Source organism: Hyla sarda, chromosome 1 (genome assembly GCF_029499605.1).
Source record: "Hyla sarda isolate aHylSar1 chromosome 1, aHylSar1.hap1, whole genome shotgun sequence".
NCBI classification, from domain to species: Eukaryota; Metazoa; Chordata; class Amphibia; order Anura; family Hylidae; genus Hyla; species Hyla sarda.
The window spans coordinates 39,592,618-39,609,645 of NC_079189.1; positions in this window are offsets into that span (position 1 = coordinate 39,592,618).

The window sequence follows — 17,028 nt, forward strand, 5'->3', positions numbered from 1 at the left end:
TTTCACTCCATTATGAATAAAGTTTCACTTGTTTGATTGAAATTCCAAGAAAAAAAACTGTATGGGGAAAACCAGATGGAACCATACGCACATACGGTTCTCATTGACACCTATGTTAAAAAAAATATATATATATATGTTTCTATACGGTTCTTCACCCAGACCAAAAACTGTGGTAGGCTACGGTTTTGGGTACGGGAAAAAACTGAAAAACCGTACAAGACGCAAAATGGATGCAACCGGATGCATTTTTAATGGAGAGTCAATGCATACGGTTTTCAATATGATTCCGTACGGTTTTAAAGTTGACTGTATTGCAAAAACGTGGTGTGAACCCAGCCTAACACTTTCATGCATTTTTTCTAAAAAAAAACAATGGTGTACAGTGCCACCACCACCATCATAAATAGTATAAATAATACATTGTACTGTGCCATACAATGTGCTAACTATCATATAGTGATCAAATAATGCCGACACACAGGCCCAGATTTATCAAAGAATGTCTACGGTACAGCTATTTTCCCACGTTTATTTGGGTGGTGGGTTTGATTAGCGTCCATCTTATTTATCAAGAAGGTGCAGCAGGATGATGAATTTTGCGCAGTTCTGCTGTGGTGGGAAAAGCTCTACCACATACACTTGTGAGGGAGGGAAGTAGACACTTTCCTGGGTCCTGAATTTGGCAGGTTAGGTGTTTTTATTTACTTTCACAGAGCTGCCGGGACATTTTTACTTGCATTTTAGACGCTACAATCAAATTTGATTGCGGTGTCTAAGGGGTTAAAGCCGGGCATCACCGTGATCGGTGATGTCTGGCATTAGAGATGGGTCCTGGTGGCAGATAGCGGCCAGGACCACCCAGCTATGACCCATGCTCAGCTCCTGAGGGCATGTCCTAGAAGGGGAGTGGGACGCTGTTGTCCACAAGAGGTTAAAGGTTGAATTGCGGAAGGTAGAAGTGATTCTCACGCCTACTGTAGCTTTGTGCCTAAAAAAACTACCTTTGCGCACAAATTAGCGACTTTTGACAAAGGTCGCAAATAATAAATACGTGACCACTGCATGGTCAAAAAGAAAAAGTTCTACGGGTAGGCAAAAAGAGTGAAACTGTCTATATCAAAAGGCGCATAAATGTCGCTAAATATGCTGCTTGCGCCTGAACTGCGCCAAAACATAGACAAAAAAATGCTCTAAAAGCAACGATAAATCTCCCCCACAGTGTCTGTATAGCTCAGACATGCCTGGCGCGCCCTATGCCACCACCCAGCTCACACACCTCTAAGGCCGACTTTATATTTAATGCACTTTGTATGAGCTGCAAAGGAAGTAAAATGTGGTTTTTACCATTCAGTCTGCAAAACTAAAACATAAGAAGAAGCAGAAGATATTTACTAAACCAGCCTTGGTATACTTCTGCAAATAGCACCCGCTGCCATATATATGGATCTAGACAGGTGGGGAATGAAATGTACAGAAGATGTACCGATGTAGGGGGAGAATTATCAAAACCTGTCCAGAGGAAAAGTTGCTGAGTTGTCCATAGCAACCAATCAGATCGCTTCTTTCATTTTTTTTAAGGCCTCTGATAAATGAAAGCAGCAATCTGATTGGTTGCTATGGGCAACTCAGCAACTTTTTTTCTGGACAGGTCCTTACCTCCAAGTTATTATCACAAAGTTATACTTACCTGTTCCTATCCCACAGAGTAATACTTACCTGTAACTATCCCACAAAGTTATACTTACCTGTTCCTATGCCACAAAGTTATACTTACCTGTTCCTATCCCACAAAGTCATACTAACCTGTTCCTATGCCACAAAGGTATACTTACCTGTTCCTATCCCACAAAGTCATACTTACCTGTTCCTATGCCACAAAGTTATACTTACCTGTTCCTATCTCACAAAGTTATACTTACCTGTTCCTATGCCACAAAATTATACTTACCTGTTCCTATGCCACAAAGTTATACTTACCTGTTCCTATCCCACAAAGTTATACTTACCTGTTCCTATCCCACAAAGTTATACTTACCTGTTCCTATCCCACAAAGTTATACTTACCTGTTCCTATCCCACAAAGTTATACTTACCTGTTCCTATCTCACAAAGTTATACTTACCTGTTCCTATCCCACCGAGATCACACTGGCACCCCTTTATGTGCTCTTTCCATGATCCATAGGCATTAAATGATTTTACCCATACTGAGTTCTTGAGTTTTCTGACGTATATATTACATTATTCTACCTCATGGTCTGAGTTTACAGGTCTGTGGTGGACTGGATCATCACTTACCGTGTACATCATGTGACATATATTATATTGCCATTATATGACAATAATGGTACAAGGAAATAGAGTTGCACTTTTTAATAATATACCATACACAGAAATAGGTGGCTCAACCATAACATTGAAACGGGGTGCTACTTTCAGCGAAATATGTACAACCACATCCCAGAAAAGCAATCACTGAATATAAAGTGCACACCACTAAATTACAATTATATCACAATATTTTATTCCATAACAAAAACATGCATAAACATCCGCCGCAAGCCCCATTGAAGTCAGTAGGGTCTGCGGCGTTTTTTCCGCAGCGTAAATTCCACCGCGGAAAATCTGCTGCAGACAGCCGAGAAGATCCCGCCCCCTTTAGAATGCGCAGCGGGAAACCCGCAAATAAATCCGCTCGTGTGAACGTACCCCAAGGGTACGTTCACACTGTGTAATTCCCTCAGAATTCCGGGAGCAGAATTCTGCGAGTGGAAAACAGTAAACATTAGCATCAGTTTGAACGGGTCTTCCGCGAGACCGTTTCCGTTTAAAGAGGTACTCCGCTGCTCAGTGTTTGTAACAAACTGTTCCATACGCTGGAGCCGGGAGCTCGTGACGTCATAGCCCCGCCCCCTCATAACATCACGCCCCCCCCCCCAATGCAAGTCTATGGGAGGGGGCGTGACAGCCGTCACACCCCCTCCCATAAACTTGCATTGAGGGGGTGGGGTGTGATGTCACAAGGGGGCGGGGCAAAAAGTCGAAAGCGGCGCCTTGCGTAATACCCTTTATATATGAGGAGATAAATAATGTGGAGGATACCTACAGGTCATATAGGTGGGCGCTCACCAGATAGTATAAAAATAAGCGCATATCACTCCGTAATGGGGTACTCACTGAAATCCATGGAACTGCTGTGTCGGGAGGTCCCAGGAAACAAGCAGGATGCTTGTCCAGAAGAAAGTGTCCAAGTGCAGAAAAAAACCTTTGAAATCCTGGCGCTGCCCGTGTGGTCATCAGAATCGGAGAAAGAAGGCTACTAGTAGACCTCAGATGAATATAAAACTTTATTTCTTCAAAATAAAAATAATAAAAGTGTGGATGACGCATTTTGAGGGGGGCTCCCCTCTTCCTCAGATCATCTGAGGAAGAGGGGAACGCCCCTCGAAACGCGTCATCCACACTTTTATTATGTGTATTTTGAAGAAATAAAGTTTTATATTCATCTGAGGTCTACTAGTAGCCTTCTTTCTCCGATTCTGATGACCACACGGGCAGCGCCAGGATTTCAAAGGTTTTTTTGTGCACTTGGACACAGATGATGATATGTCATCTAGAATAAGTTAATACGTTTATTGATAACTTGCTGTGATAGAAATTAACCCTTTTATGCCACTTAGTTGTAGTTGCTTCTTTATCACCTCGCGCTTCAAACTTCTTTAGTAAACGTGGAGGTGATTTCCAATACAGTAAGGAAATGACACTTGTATATACTAAAGTACACCAATAAGAGTAGTCCTAGAAATGTTCTGCAAACAAGCAAAGAGTCATAGTCTCAAAACCATCTACAAAAAAAAGAAAAAAGAAAACTAAATTTTTTTCTAATGAACTTTGTGACCTAAAGTATGACAGCATGAAATATATTAGTAAGAAAATGATATGGCACTCTCTGGTATATGGAAGGTGCTCGAGTAGGATCCCACTCCTCAATGTACAAGATGAATAAACTCGGCACTCATATAAATTTGAATAATGTGAATTTTATTCCGCATCTATAGCAATCCAGACAGATTTTTTTTGACGTTTCGACCCATATAAGGGTCTTCATCAGTATCTTGCGGGGGCTGGTGCAAAGAAGGACGGCAACAGAAGAAAAGAACATCTGCACTCACCGCTCAGTATCGGCCGTCGCGTCCGGAGATCCGGGGTTACAGGCGCTGCATGTAGCAGGAAGCGCTAAGAGACTATACCGGTTTTTCGCACAACAGTGTGCTTCGTCCGGTCCTAATAAGGAGACTGGACGAAGCACACTGTTGTGCGAAATACTGGTATAGTCTCTGAGCGCTTCCTGCTACATGCAGCGCCTGTAACCCCGGATCTCCGGACGCGACGGCCGATACTGAGCGGTGAGTGCAGATGTTCTTTTCTTCTGTTGTTGATTCTATGATTCTGCCATGGGTTTTCTGCACCCCGCAGATCGGCTTCACTTTGAACTCCCTGGTACTCCAGAGCTGCGGAACGGTCTACAAGTTAGTGCCTGCCATACGTTGCTCGTTTTTTCCTACCTATTAGTGTGCTCTCCTCATGCTTGTAGCAAAGAAGGACGGCCTTACGATGGGAAAAGTGGAAGGCTGTGTTGCGGTCACAGACCGCAACACGGCCTTCCACTTTTCCCATCGTAAGGCCGTCCTTCTTTGCACCAGCCCCCGCAGCAATCCAAGATATCTGATGAAGACCCTTATATGGGTCGAAACGTCAAAAAAATCTATAGATTGCTATCGATGCGGAATAACATTCACACTATTCAAATTCATATGAGTGCCGAGTTTATTTATCTTGAGCATGAAATATATTAACACTAATATTCCCCAGGATCTAAGACAGGCATAGCTCTGTATGAGGGGCCATAGGGCTTCAAAGTCGCATAGCGCCCCCTGTCTACCCATCCTAAGCTTGACAATGTTCACACTAACCTGGAATTCCGCTCCTTGGAATAACTTACCTAGAACATGTTTTGTTACCGTCTTGCAGAAAACAATGATATCTTTCCATTTCATTCCATCACATCTCAAGAACATTGCACAATTTCCATCTCACCTCCTTAATTCGATAAGTGACATTAACTTTTTCTAACGCGTCTCCTGTAAGACTGAAGGCAGAGGTGGGAGTAGCAGGTTTCACATTTCATCCATTGCTGTAAATATAACGTACTTCTAGCTCTTAGTCTGACTCAGTTTCTTCCTCGCCGATCCCCCGAAGGGTCTTGAGTCTCTGACTTTTCCGTTCTGTGGTCATTCTCGCATTGTGTTATTAGACAAGATGATTCATATGACTTAAGAGAAGCCTCTGGGTAAGCCCTGTCTCCTGACTCTTTCTCTTTCAGGAGAGATCCTAACAGGTGTCTCCCCCAATGTGTTATATTAACTTTGTCTTTAGTATTTCTTCTTTAGGGGTTAAATGGTCACACTCATTAAAACACATTTTTGCTATTGCACTCCTTATGGTAAATAAAAAATATTTCTAATATACTTTTTTTTTTTATTTTTTTATGAAATTTTCTGTTTTATTTGTGCCTAAAAAAGCTCAAGAGCACATTTTCCCCCATCATATACACAGACTTAGGACCAAGGTCCAAACACAGGAAGTGCAGCCTGGAGTGCTGAGGGGGGTGTGTCCAGCCTCATCCAATCATAGCTCCTCTCACACTTAACTGCCATACGCTGTTGGTTGGACACCCCCCCCCCCCCTCAGCACTCCAGGCTGCACTTCCTGTGTTTGGGCTTCGGTCCTAAGTCTGTGTATGAGATGGGGGGAAATGTGCTCTTGAGATTTTTTAAGCACAAATAAAACAGAAAACAATTTTTTTAAACAAAATATATTAGAAATATGTTTTATTTACCATAAGGAGTGCAATAGCAAAAATGTGTTTTAAAGGGGTATTCCAGGCAAAAACTTTTTTTTATATATCAACTGGCTCCGGAAAGTTAAACAGATTTGTAAATTACTTCTATTAAAAAATCGTAATCCTTCCAATAGTTATTAGCTTCTGAAGTTGAGTTGCTGTTTTCTGTCTAACTGCTTTCTGATGACTCACGTCCCGGGAGCTGTGCAGTTCCTATGGGGATATTCTCCCATCATGCACAGCTCCCGGGACGTGACATCATCATTGAGCAGTTAGACCGAAAACTTCAGGAGCTAATAACTATTGGAAGGATTAAGATTTTTTAATAGAAGCAATTTACAAATCTGTTTAACTTTCCGGAGCCAGTTGATATATATATATATATATATATATATATATAAAAAAGTTTTTGCCTGGAATACCCCTTTAATGAGAGTGCCCATTTAATGACAGTTCTGGTTGACACATGGATGAGGATGTTAGAGTAAGAAATCATACAACAACCCACCATGTAGCGGCTGTATTATTTTTCAAAAAACTATGTGTGTCACTTTTCAGGGGACATACTATGGGGTACTTACATGTAATGGTCTATGTGTTGCTTTTATGTTAGTTAACCCATTCCAAAGCAAAAAAAAATTAGGGGAAGGCATGCTCCACTATCTATTTCAGGAGTGTGGGATACTATTATTTTTATTTATTGGCACAGTATGTAGCATCATAAGATATTTGTCTTCATGTAGAGCATAAGATTGTGCAAAAGTGAGGAGATGAAAATGGCTGAGGGGTAAATGCTGCAGTAAGCCCCGGCCCGGTCTTCATGGCTGGCTGACACAGCTGGAGAAGGAATGGAAGGAGAATAACTGCAAGAAGACGTCACTGTGAGTCACTGGATGGAAATGTTTATCCTGTGTATGATAAGTTACAAATTCACTATAGGGCTCGCAGTGATGATGGAGGCTGCTATTCTTATTTTTTAAACAACTCCTAGCCTTCTAATTATTTAAAGGGAATGTGTCACCAAATTTAGTAAAAAAATTTTTGAGGTTTAATACATTTTTCACATTTTTAAAATATTTTTGCAAATATTTTTTTATGTTTTTATTTGTGACAAAATATGAAAAATGTAAAAATAACTTGTCATATTTCCCACTCTTGACCAGCAGAGGGAGCTAACATGAGGGATTGGATGAATAGAAAGGAATTGCTGTAAAATGTGGCCTTGCTTTCCTGCAACTCGCTCTTGTGTCTGTATGCAAGTAGAGCGGGGGATGGGAATCTGTAGTCCACTAGCCAGAGCCATTTTGTCAGTGATTGATAAATGCAGACTACCAAAAGTCTCTCACACACTTTTCTGCTCTAACATCGCAGCTCCTCACTGCCCGTACCTCTGCTCCTCACTGCCCGCACCTCTGCTCCTCACTGCCCGCACCTCTGCTCCTCACTGCCCGCTCCTAGGCTCCTCACTGTCTGCAACATATGTGCAACACCAATGATATGCTCAAATCATAATAGTGTTGGTGATATTTTTTGAGCATATCATTGGTGTTGCACTACTTGGATGCTGGGCCCTGCAGAGCCCTACATGTGCACAATCTTTGTATGTACTTTTTTGGAGTTGTATTCTATGTTCTGACCACTTTTTTGAACTGTGTATAAAAAAAAATCTTAGAGGTGTTGGATTGACAAAGACACTTTATTTATATTTTTAATGGATTAGCGCCTTATTGGATTGCCTTGTTTATACAAGTGCCAATCAACTCTGGAGCATGACGTTTGATGAGTTAAAATGTCGGCTTACCTTTACCAGCCTCCTGCTGTCGGATCATTGCTTCAATGATGAACCCTGGCAGAATCAGGCTGTATTAGTAGAGCGCCGATCACACTGTTCAATGTTATGCAGTAGCATAGATTTGTACAGTGAATGCAATCAAATGATTGCATATAACAGTCCCCTATGGGGATTTAAAAAGTGTAAAATAAAAAATGAAAAAAAAGTTACATTTATATTTTTTTTTTAAAAGCCCCTTTCCTAATAAAAATGCAAATACCTTTCCCCACCCCTTTTCCATTTTACACCAACATTTTTAATAATAAACATATTTGGCATCACTGCATGCGTAAAAAAGTGATCAAAAAGTCCTATCATCTTAAAACTACAGATCAAGGCGTATGTATGAGCCTCATGAAGCATCATATACAGAGATAAAAAAAAAGTTATAGGGATCAGAATAGGGCAATTTGAAACTGATTTTGTTAGAAAAGTTTTACTTTTTTCCCCAAAGTAGTGTAATAATAGAAAAACTTTATAAATTGGGTATTGTTTTAATCATATCACAGATTCAGGTATAGAGTCTATCGACCAAAATATCAATCACAGAATAATAGACTAATTTAAAATATAACTTTTTAATACGAGCCCATAAAACGAGGGGTAGCACTAAACATATATTATAATCCTTCCAAGAGTAAAATAAGGATGGCACTCACCAGGCTTCTGCTGTATAAACGTGGGTTTATTCGTGAAACTGTACAAAGTGCATTATGCAGCTAAATCCGCAGCGGGCGGTGACGCCGGGACCTCTCTCCGGGAAGGTGCAACAGCTGTTTCGTAGTTTAGAGCTACTTCATCAGGCATACAACTAACTATCTAACCGGGCATATCCCTAAAGCTAAGTGTGATAAATACACAGTTAAAGGTGTCGATAATTATCATAAAGAGATATTAATACCACAACTAGATATATTGATAGTGGCTAAGAAAGGAGTGTAAACACCCCACAATGTATTAGATATAGTATATACACAGTGGGTCTTCACCTATGTGTTAGGAGGGTTAGAGCTAAATATAGGACATGCATACAGATACAGTTAGAAGCTAAATATGCACATGCAGACAGGTGCAACAAATTTATATAGCATCCATATACAAGAGATATTAGAGACTACACAGTATGTGTAAAACATAACATATATAAACAGGTAATGCAGACTCAATATAGCTATATAAATTATAGTCACACCCTATAAACAGGTATTGATGTCAGCCATGCAGAATAGACTTAAAGTCTAAACACTTTTTTTTTTTTATCAACTGGTGCCAGAAAGTTAAACAGATTTGTAAATTACTTCTGTTAAAAATCTTAATCCTTCCAGTACTTATTAGTTGCTGAATACTACAGAGGAAATTATTTTCTTTTTGCAACACAGAGCTCTCTGCTGACGTCATGACCACAGTGCTCTCTGCTGACCTCTCTGTCCATTTTAAGTGCTGTCCAGAGTAGGAGAAAATCCCCCTAGCAAACATATGCTGTTCTGGACAGTTCCTAAAATGGACAGAGATGTCAGCAGAGAGCACTGTGCACGTGATGTCAGCAGAGAGCTCTGTGTTCCAAAAAGAAAACCATTTCCTCTGTAGTATTCAGCAGCTAATAAGTACTGGAAGGATTAAGATTTTTTTTATAGAAGTAATTTACAAATCTCACACAATAACGAAAAAGGAAAAGAAGGAGAGCAACTCTGTATAATGGTGGTACCAGTATTAGGGGTCTGCGGCAGTTGTCAGGGTCCAGTTACTCCGTAATACCTGCGGGGTGCATGCGACTAGATAAAGTATCATTATATAACAGTAAAAGAATGCAGCATTCACTCACCGCAACAACGGCATCAAAGTTCCCGGCTGGAGGGGACTTCAGGAGTGCTCAGAGGCTACAACCGGTTTGTTTCACGCGCTGCTGCGTGCTTCATCCGGCCTATACAATGGATAGGCCGGACGAAGCGCGCAGCAGCGCGTGAAACAAACCGGTTGTAGCCTCTGAGCGCTCCTGAAGTCCTGAAGACACCGATCCGCGATCCCCTTCAGCCGGGAACGTTGATGCCATGGTTGCGGTGAGTGAATGCTGCATTCTTTTATAGTTATATATTAATTTACAAATCTGTTTTACATTCTAGCACCAGTTGATTTAAAAAAAAAGTTTTCCACAGGAGTACCCCTTTAAAGACAAAAATTTCAGCCATGCACAATAAATATTAAAGACAGGATGCAAGACTAAATATGCAGAACATAAAAAAATAAACATATAAAGCAGACCCAAAAACGATATTTAGTTAGAGTCACAGCTTCCAGACAGATGTTAATAAAAACAAAATGTCAGTCATGCATAATAAAGATAAGGGCAAGATGCCAATCATGCATGATAACACTGAATACAGCACAGTCACTTGCTTTATGAAGCATTAGTGCAGACACTTAACAAAAGCTACATATATGAACAAAATATAAAAAAACATATATTAACATTAATTGCCAAGATGTCAGAAATAAAAGTTAATGCAGACAATACGCACGCCACAAATAGAAGCCCTATTTACGATCAAGGCCACCACAGAGAAGGAGGAGTTAGCAGATGGAGAAATCCGCACCGGAATAGTCAGGCGTGGAGAGGAGGAATTCACACCTAGTAACGCCTCTCCCACGTTAACTAGGTGCATGCGTTTCCACTGACGCGAAGGGCGAATAGGACAGTCTTTAAGGAAATGTTCAGTACTGGCACAATACAAGCACAGATTTCCATTTCTGCAGCGAGTCCTCTCTTCTTGGGTCAGGCGAGACCAGTCCACTTGAATAGCCTCCTCGGCGGGAGGCACAGGGGTAGGTTGCAGAGGACTCTGGAAGAGAGGTCCCAAGCGAGGAAACCGTCTGGTGTGAACAAGATCCTTTTCTTGGCGGAGCTCCTGGCGTCTTTCCATGAAAAGCATATCTATGCGTGTGGCCAACTGGATGAGTTCAGGCAAGGTAGCAGGAATTCCTTGTGCGCCAGAACATCTTTGATGTGGCTGGATAAACCTTTCTTGAAGGTCGCGCAGAGGGCCTCATTGTTCCAAGCTAGCTCAGAGGTGAGGGTGCGGAACTGGATAGCATATTCGCCCACTGAAGAGCTCCCTTGGACGAGATTCAGAAGAGCCGTCTCGGCAGAGGAAGCCCTGGCTGGCTCCTCAAAGACGCTGCGTACTTCGGAAAAGAAGGACTGGACTGAAGCAGTGGCAGGATCGTTGCGGTCCCACAACGGTGTGGCCCAGGACAAGGCCTTTCCAGATAACAAACTGACCACGAAAGCCACCTTCGACCGTTCTGTGGGGAACTGGTCCGACATCAATTCAAGGTGCAGGGAACATTGGGACAGGAATCCCCGGCACATCTTAGAGTCCCCATCAAATTTCAAAGAGACAAGCGGACTCTAGGGGTGGTTGCAGCAACTCGGTGGGGAGGAGAAGCTGGAGCTGGTGGAGGAGATGGTTGACGCTGGGCAGGCAGAAGCTACTGGAGCATGGCGGTCAACTGCGTCAGCTGTTGTCCTTGTTGGGCGATCTGCTGGGACAGCTGGGCAACAACGGTAGTCAGATCAGCAATACTCGGCACCTCAGCGGGATCCATGGCCGGATCTACTGTCAGGGTCCGGACTGGCGCTGGTGAGGACACAGGAGGTGGATCCTCTGTGCCAGAGAGGCAATGGCGCGGGTCATACTGGGGAATCGGTTCTAAGTAGTTACTGGTGTTCACCAGAGCCCGCCGCAAAGCGGGATGGACTTGCTGCGGCGGTATCTACCAAGTCGTGTTCCCCAGTAGCGACTCGACCTCTCTGGCAGCTGAGACTGGCGCGGTACACAAGGACTAGACAGAGGCGAGGTCAGACCTGGCAGAAGGTCAGGGCAGGCGGCAAGGTTCGTAGTCAGGGGCAACAGGCTAGGGAACACACTATAACGCTTTCTCAGGGCACAAGGCAACAAGATCCGGCAGGGACAGGAAGGGGAAGGGGGTTTTTATAGTGTAGGGAGTGATTGGAACTAATTGGGCCGGGCACCAATTAATGGTGCACTGGCCCTTTAAATCTGAGAGACCCGGCGCGCGCGCCCTAGAGAGCGGGGCCGCGTGCGCCGGGACTGAGCAGGAGGACGGGGCCGGTGAGTGACACGGGATGCGACTCCCCGCCGAGAGACACAGAGCAGCGCTCCTGGTCAGCGAGTCTGACCGGGGCGCTGCAAGCAGGAGTGTAATGCTGCGAGCGCTCCGGGGGAGAAGCGGGACCCGGAGCGCTTGGCGTTACACTCACTCTGCTACACACAGCCCAGAGCAGTTCAGTGTGAGATGAGCTATGATTGGATAAGGCTGCACACACACTCCTCAGCATTTCCTGATTTTGGACTTCTGCCAGGCCAGCAGGAGTCCAAAGTCTGTGCAAAAGATGGGGGAAAATGTGCTCTGGACAAGTAGGGAGACACCTAGTGGCAGCTTTTTTAAACACAAATAAAACATAGAAAACTTCCTATTTTTAAAACAAAGTACATTAGAAAGATTTTTTTATTTACCATAAGGAGTGCAATAGCAAAAATTTGTTTTAACAAGAGTTCCTATTCAAAAGGGTACTCTGCCCCTAGACATGTTATCCCCTATCCAAAGGATAGGAAATAACATGTCTGATCACGGGGGGCCAGGCTGCTGGGACCTCCACGATCCTGGGCTGGCACTGCAGCGTTAGAGTCACGCAAGCCCCCTCCATTCATGTCTATGGGAAGGGGCGTGACATCTAGTACACAGCCGTCACGTCTCTTCCCATGGAGGGGAAGTGGCAGCTGTGATCGCTAGTCATCCGGCACAGAGAAGAGTTCGCTCCATGCACTAGATGACTGGGGAGCAGAGTACCCTTTTAACTCCTTAAGGACCCATGACGTACCGGTACGTCATGAGTCCGCTCCCGATCTATAACGCGGGGCCACGGCCTCTAACAACGGCCGGGACCCGTGGCTAATAGCGCGGCATTGATCGCGGTGCCGCACGCTATTAACCCTTTAGACGCGGCGTTCAAAGTTTAACGGCGCGTCTAAAGTGAAAGCATGCCGATTAGCTCAGGGAGCTGTTTGGGATAGCCGCGGCGAAATCGCGGCATCCCGAACAGCTTACAGGACAGCTGGAGGATCCCTACCTGCCTCCATGCTGTCCGATCGCTGACTGACTGCTCAGTGCCTGAGATCCAGGCATGAGCAGTCAAGCGGCGGAATCATCGATCACTGGTTTCCTATGAGAAACCAGTGATCAATGTGAAAGATCAGTGTGTGCAGTGTTATAGGTCCCTATGGGAGCTAGAACACTGCAAAAAAAAAAAAGTGGAAAAAAAAAGTGAATAAAGATCATTTAACCCCTTCCCTATTAAAAGTTTGAATCACCCCCCTTTTCCCATAAAAAAAAAACATAGTGTAAATAAAAATAAACATATATGGTATCACCGCGTGCGGAAATGTCCGGATTATAAATATATCGTTAATTAAACCGCATGGTCAATGGCGTACGCGCAAAAAAATTCCAAAGTCCAAAATAGTGCATTTTTGGTCACTTTTTATATCATGAAAAAATGAATAAAAAGCGATCAATAAGTCCTATCAATGCAAAAATGGTACCTCTAAAAACTTCAGATCACGGCACAAAAAATGAGCCCTCATACCGCCCCATACACGGAAAAATAAAAAAAGTTATAGGGGTCAGAAGATGACAATTTTAAACGTATTAATTTTCCTGCATGTAGTTGTGATTTTTTCCAGAAGTACGACAAAATCAAACCTATATAAGTATCATTTTAATCGTATGGACCTACAGAATAAAGATAAGGTGTCATTTTTACTGAAAAATGTACTATGTAGAAACGGAAGCCCCCAAAACTTACAAAACAGCGGGGTTTTTTCGATTTTGTCTCACAACGATTTTTTTTTTCCGTTTCGCCGTCAATTTTTGGGCAAAATGACTGACGTCATTACAAAGTAGAATAGGTGGCGCAATAAATAAGCCATCATATGGATTTTTAGGTGCAAAAGTGAAAGAGTTATGATTTTGTAAAGGCAAGGAGGAACAAATGAAAATGCAAAAACGGAAAAACCCTCGGTCCTTAAGGGGTTAAGAAGAGGCGCATGAAACTACTGGACATCATTGGAGACCACATGTTAAATGAAAAATCTACTCAGCTATGGCTTTACTGGATGTCAGGGACTGTGGTAATAAACCACTAGAAACCAGGGATTGTGTCATGGAACTACTGGTTACAAGGAACTGGTTGACTGCTCTACTGGATTGTGGTTATCATTGGACATCAATGACTGGGTCAATAATCCAATGGACTGTGGCATCTCCGGGCACCAGAAAGTAAAGAACTAATCCACTAGACACAATTGGATCTAGTCTACTGAAACCTAGCCCCACTGAACACCAGGGACTGTAGAACATATAGTAAACCAGTGAAAACCAGGGACTGGTGAACATGGACTAAACAACTGGACACCAAGAACATGAACTAAACAATTGGATACCAGGGACTGGAAAACATAGACTAAACAACTTTACACAAGGGATTAGAGAACATGGGCTGAACAATTGGTCACCAGGAACTAGAGGACATGGACTAAACCATTGGACACCATGGACTGGAGAATGTGGACTAAACTAATGGACACCAAGGAATAGAAAATGAGGACTAAACTACTGATCATCAGGAATTGGAGGACATAGACTAAACCATTGGACACTAAAGTCTGGAAAACCTAGAATAAACCACTGGATACCGACATCACATAACCTGTATTTGGCTATTGTGAAAACGTGACCATTTCCAAATGTCTTTGCAGGTTACAACAGGGGTCAAGTCCTGGGGAAAAAAGTGGGGGAACTCACCCATGATTTCTAATTAAGTGCTGGTCCTGATGGACTCCTGCTAATGAAAACGGTGTTCCTGCTTTGTAAAAAGTGCCGGAACTCAGTTCCCACACGTCCCTGCAGAACTTGATCCCTGGGCTACAGCACTGTTCTTCTGGCAGTCCTGAGGGTGTTAGATATCTGAAGGTGTCAGGATTTACTATTATTAAGAATTTTCCTTTCTGTGGTAAAATGTATTTTCTCTACATTGAACATGATTCATTGTGAAAATGTTGTGCATAAGGGTAAACCCTAAATCATGTTGTTTAGTTACGAGGTGTCTCAGATGAGGGGGCTAGGGTCAGTATATCAGCAGGAATCACCGAGGACACTCTGCCAGGCTGGACACAGAAATAAAACACTTTTTAATGTTTTTGAAAAAAAATTATAATTTTGGAAAATAACATAGCAGAATCTGCACTGGCTTTAACCGGCTCGAAGGTAAGTGGTGTTGTGGACAACAAGTGTCATATGTTGAAATACCCAGAATTATGACTATTATATGCGGTAAGGCTGGGTTCACATGTAATCTTTTGTTCAGTATATTTAGCCTGAACTCGGAGAACTCGAAGTCTAAAACACAGATTAAGGTGTAACTCCGTCCATTATAGTTTTTCTCTATGTTAGTTGGACTGTTTTCTCGCCTTTTTTTTATTATTATTTTATTTTTGGATGTTTTACGGCTACAACTAAAGCTATAACGCTATTTGTAAAGCAGACAAATTCTGTATTTGCCAATATATGTTCTGAAAAGGGATGTGTAAGAACACATAAACAGTTAAAAATCCTTGCCCTAAAAATTACAAATTTAAAATTCACCTAATTGTGAATAAACAGGCGGTTTACCTTTAAATTCAATGGAAGTACATGTATAAAAAAAAAATGTCCTTTTTGTGATGTTTTATTCAAAAACAAATAAAAAAAATGGCCCTAAAATGATGTGTGCACATAGCCTTATTGGAAAGGTTTGTTACTTGTATTTAATTTTTTTTTTCAAAATTACTTTCATTTTGAAATTTTTTTTAAAAAAACAAAAAAAAAACACCCTAGGGTGAGATTACACTGCATTTTTGTTTCACTTTAACATACACGTTTTATATTGTATCCGTTAACAGTTCCAAAAAATGGCTGCTGTTGTAGGCCAGGGAATAGAATTTGTTTGTATATGTTGTTTGTGCTGTACACAATATTTGACTAAGTTTGTGTATACAGCAAAATTAACTCCTTAAGCACCCGACAGGTTTAGGTCTTGAGGACACAGCCAATTAAAATTTTAGCATTTTTGTTTTTTCCTCCTCGCCTTTTAAAAACCATGATTTTTTTTTTTTTTTCCACCCACAGACCCATATGAGGGTTTTTTTTTTTTTTTTTTTTTTGCGAGACCAAGTGTACTTTGTAATGACATCTTTCATTTTACCCCCCAAAAAAAAGTTATGGCACAACAAAAAAAAAAAAATTATTTGTAAGTGGAAATTAAACAAAAAAACGCAAATTTGCAGCTTATTGTTTTTTTTGTCTTTCTTTTTACGCAAAGCCCTTTACAGGAAAACCAAACTGTTCTCCTTAATCTGTGGGTCAATACGATTGAAACGATACCCATGTTTTCTTGTCTGTTACTGTACTACTTTTTGTAAGAAAGTGAGTATACTTAAAATTGCCCTCTTCTGACCCCTATAGCTTTTTTATTTTTGTGTTTACAGGACTGTATCTACAGTTTTCATCGCTATCACTTTTGCGTATATGTGACTTTTTGATCACTTTTTATTTCACTTTTTCCTGAATGTTATATATATTGGGCTAATTTTATTTTCCTTTACACCATTCACCATATGGGTCATTAACATTATATCTTAATACTTCAGACAAGTCCGTACCAAATATCTTTATTTATTTTATTTTTCTGATTTGTTAAATAGGAAAAGGGGGTCATTAAATGTTATTGTAGTAGGGGCTTATTTAAAAATGTTAACGCCTTGACACAGCGATTTTTCATTTTTTGCGTTTTGATTTTTTTTCTCCTTCTTTTAAAATCCATAACTCTTCCTACTTTTCAGCCATTTATCATCTATAGGGCATGTTTGCGTAAACCCTATAGATTGTGTAATGACACCACTCAGTTTACCACAAAATGTATGGTAAACCCCCCCCAAAAAAATTTTTTTTTGTGGGGCAAAATTGAAAACAAAAAAATGATGTCATAATCCCACTCCGTAGCTGCTCTGCCCTTCCACGGACATACCCATACGCCATGGGGAGAGAAGGGTTTAAAACTTTTTATTACTTGTTTGTATTACATTTTTTATAGTCCCTATAGGGGACTATAAAAATCTTTTGCTTGCTATTACTGTTCAGTGCTATGCACTGGCATAGCACAAATTTTACATGTATAG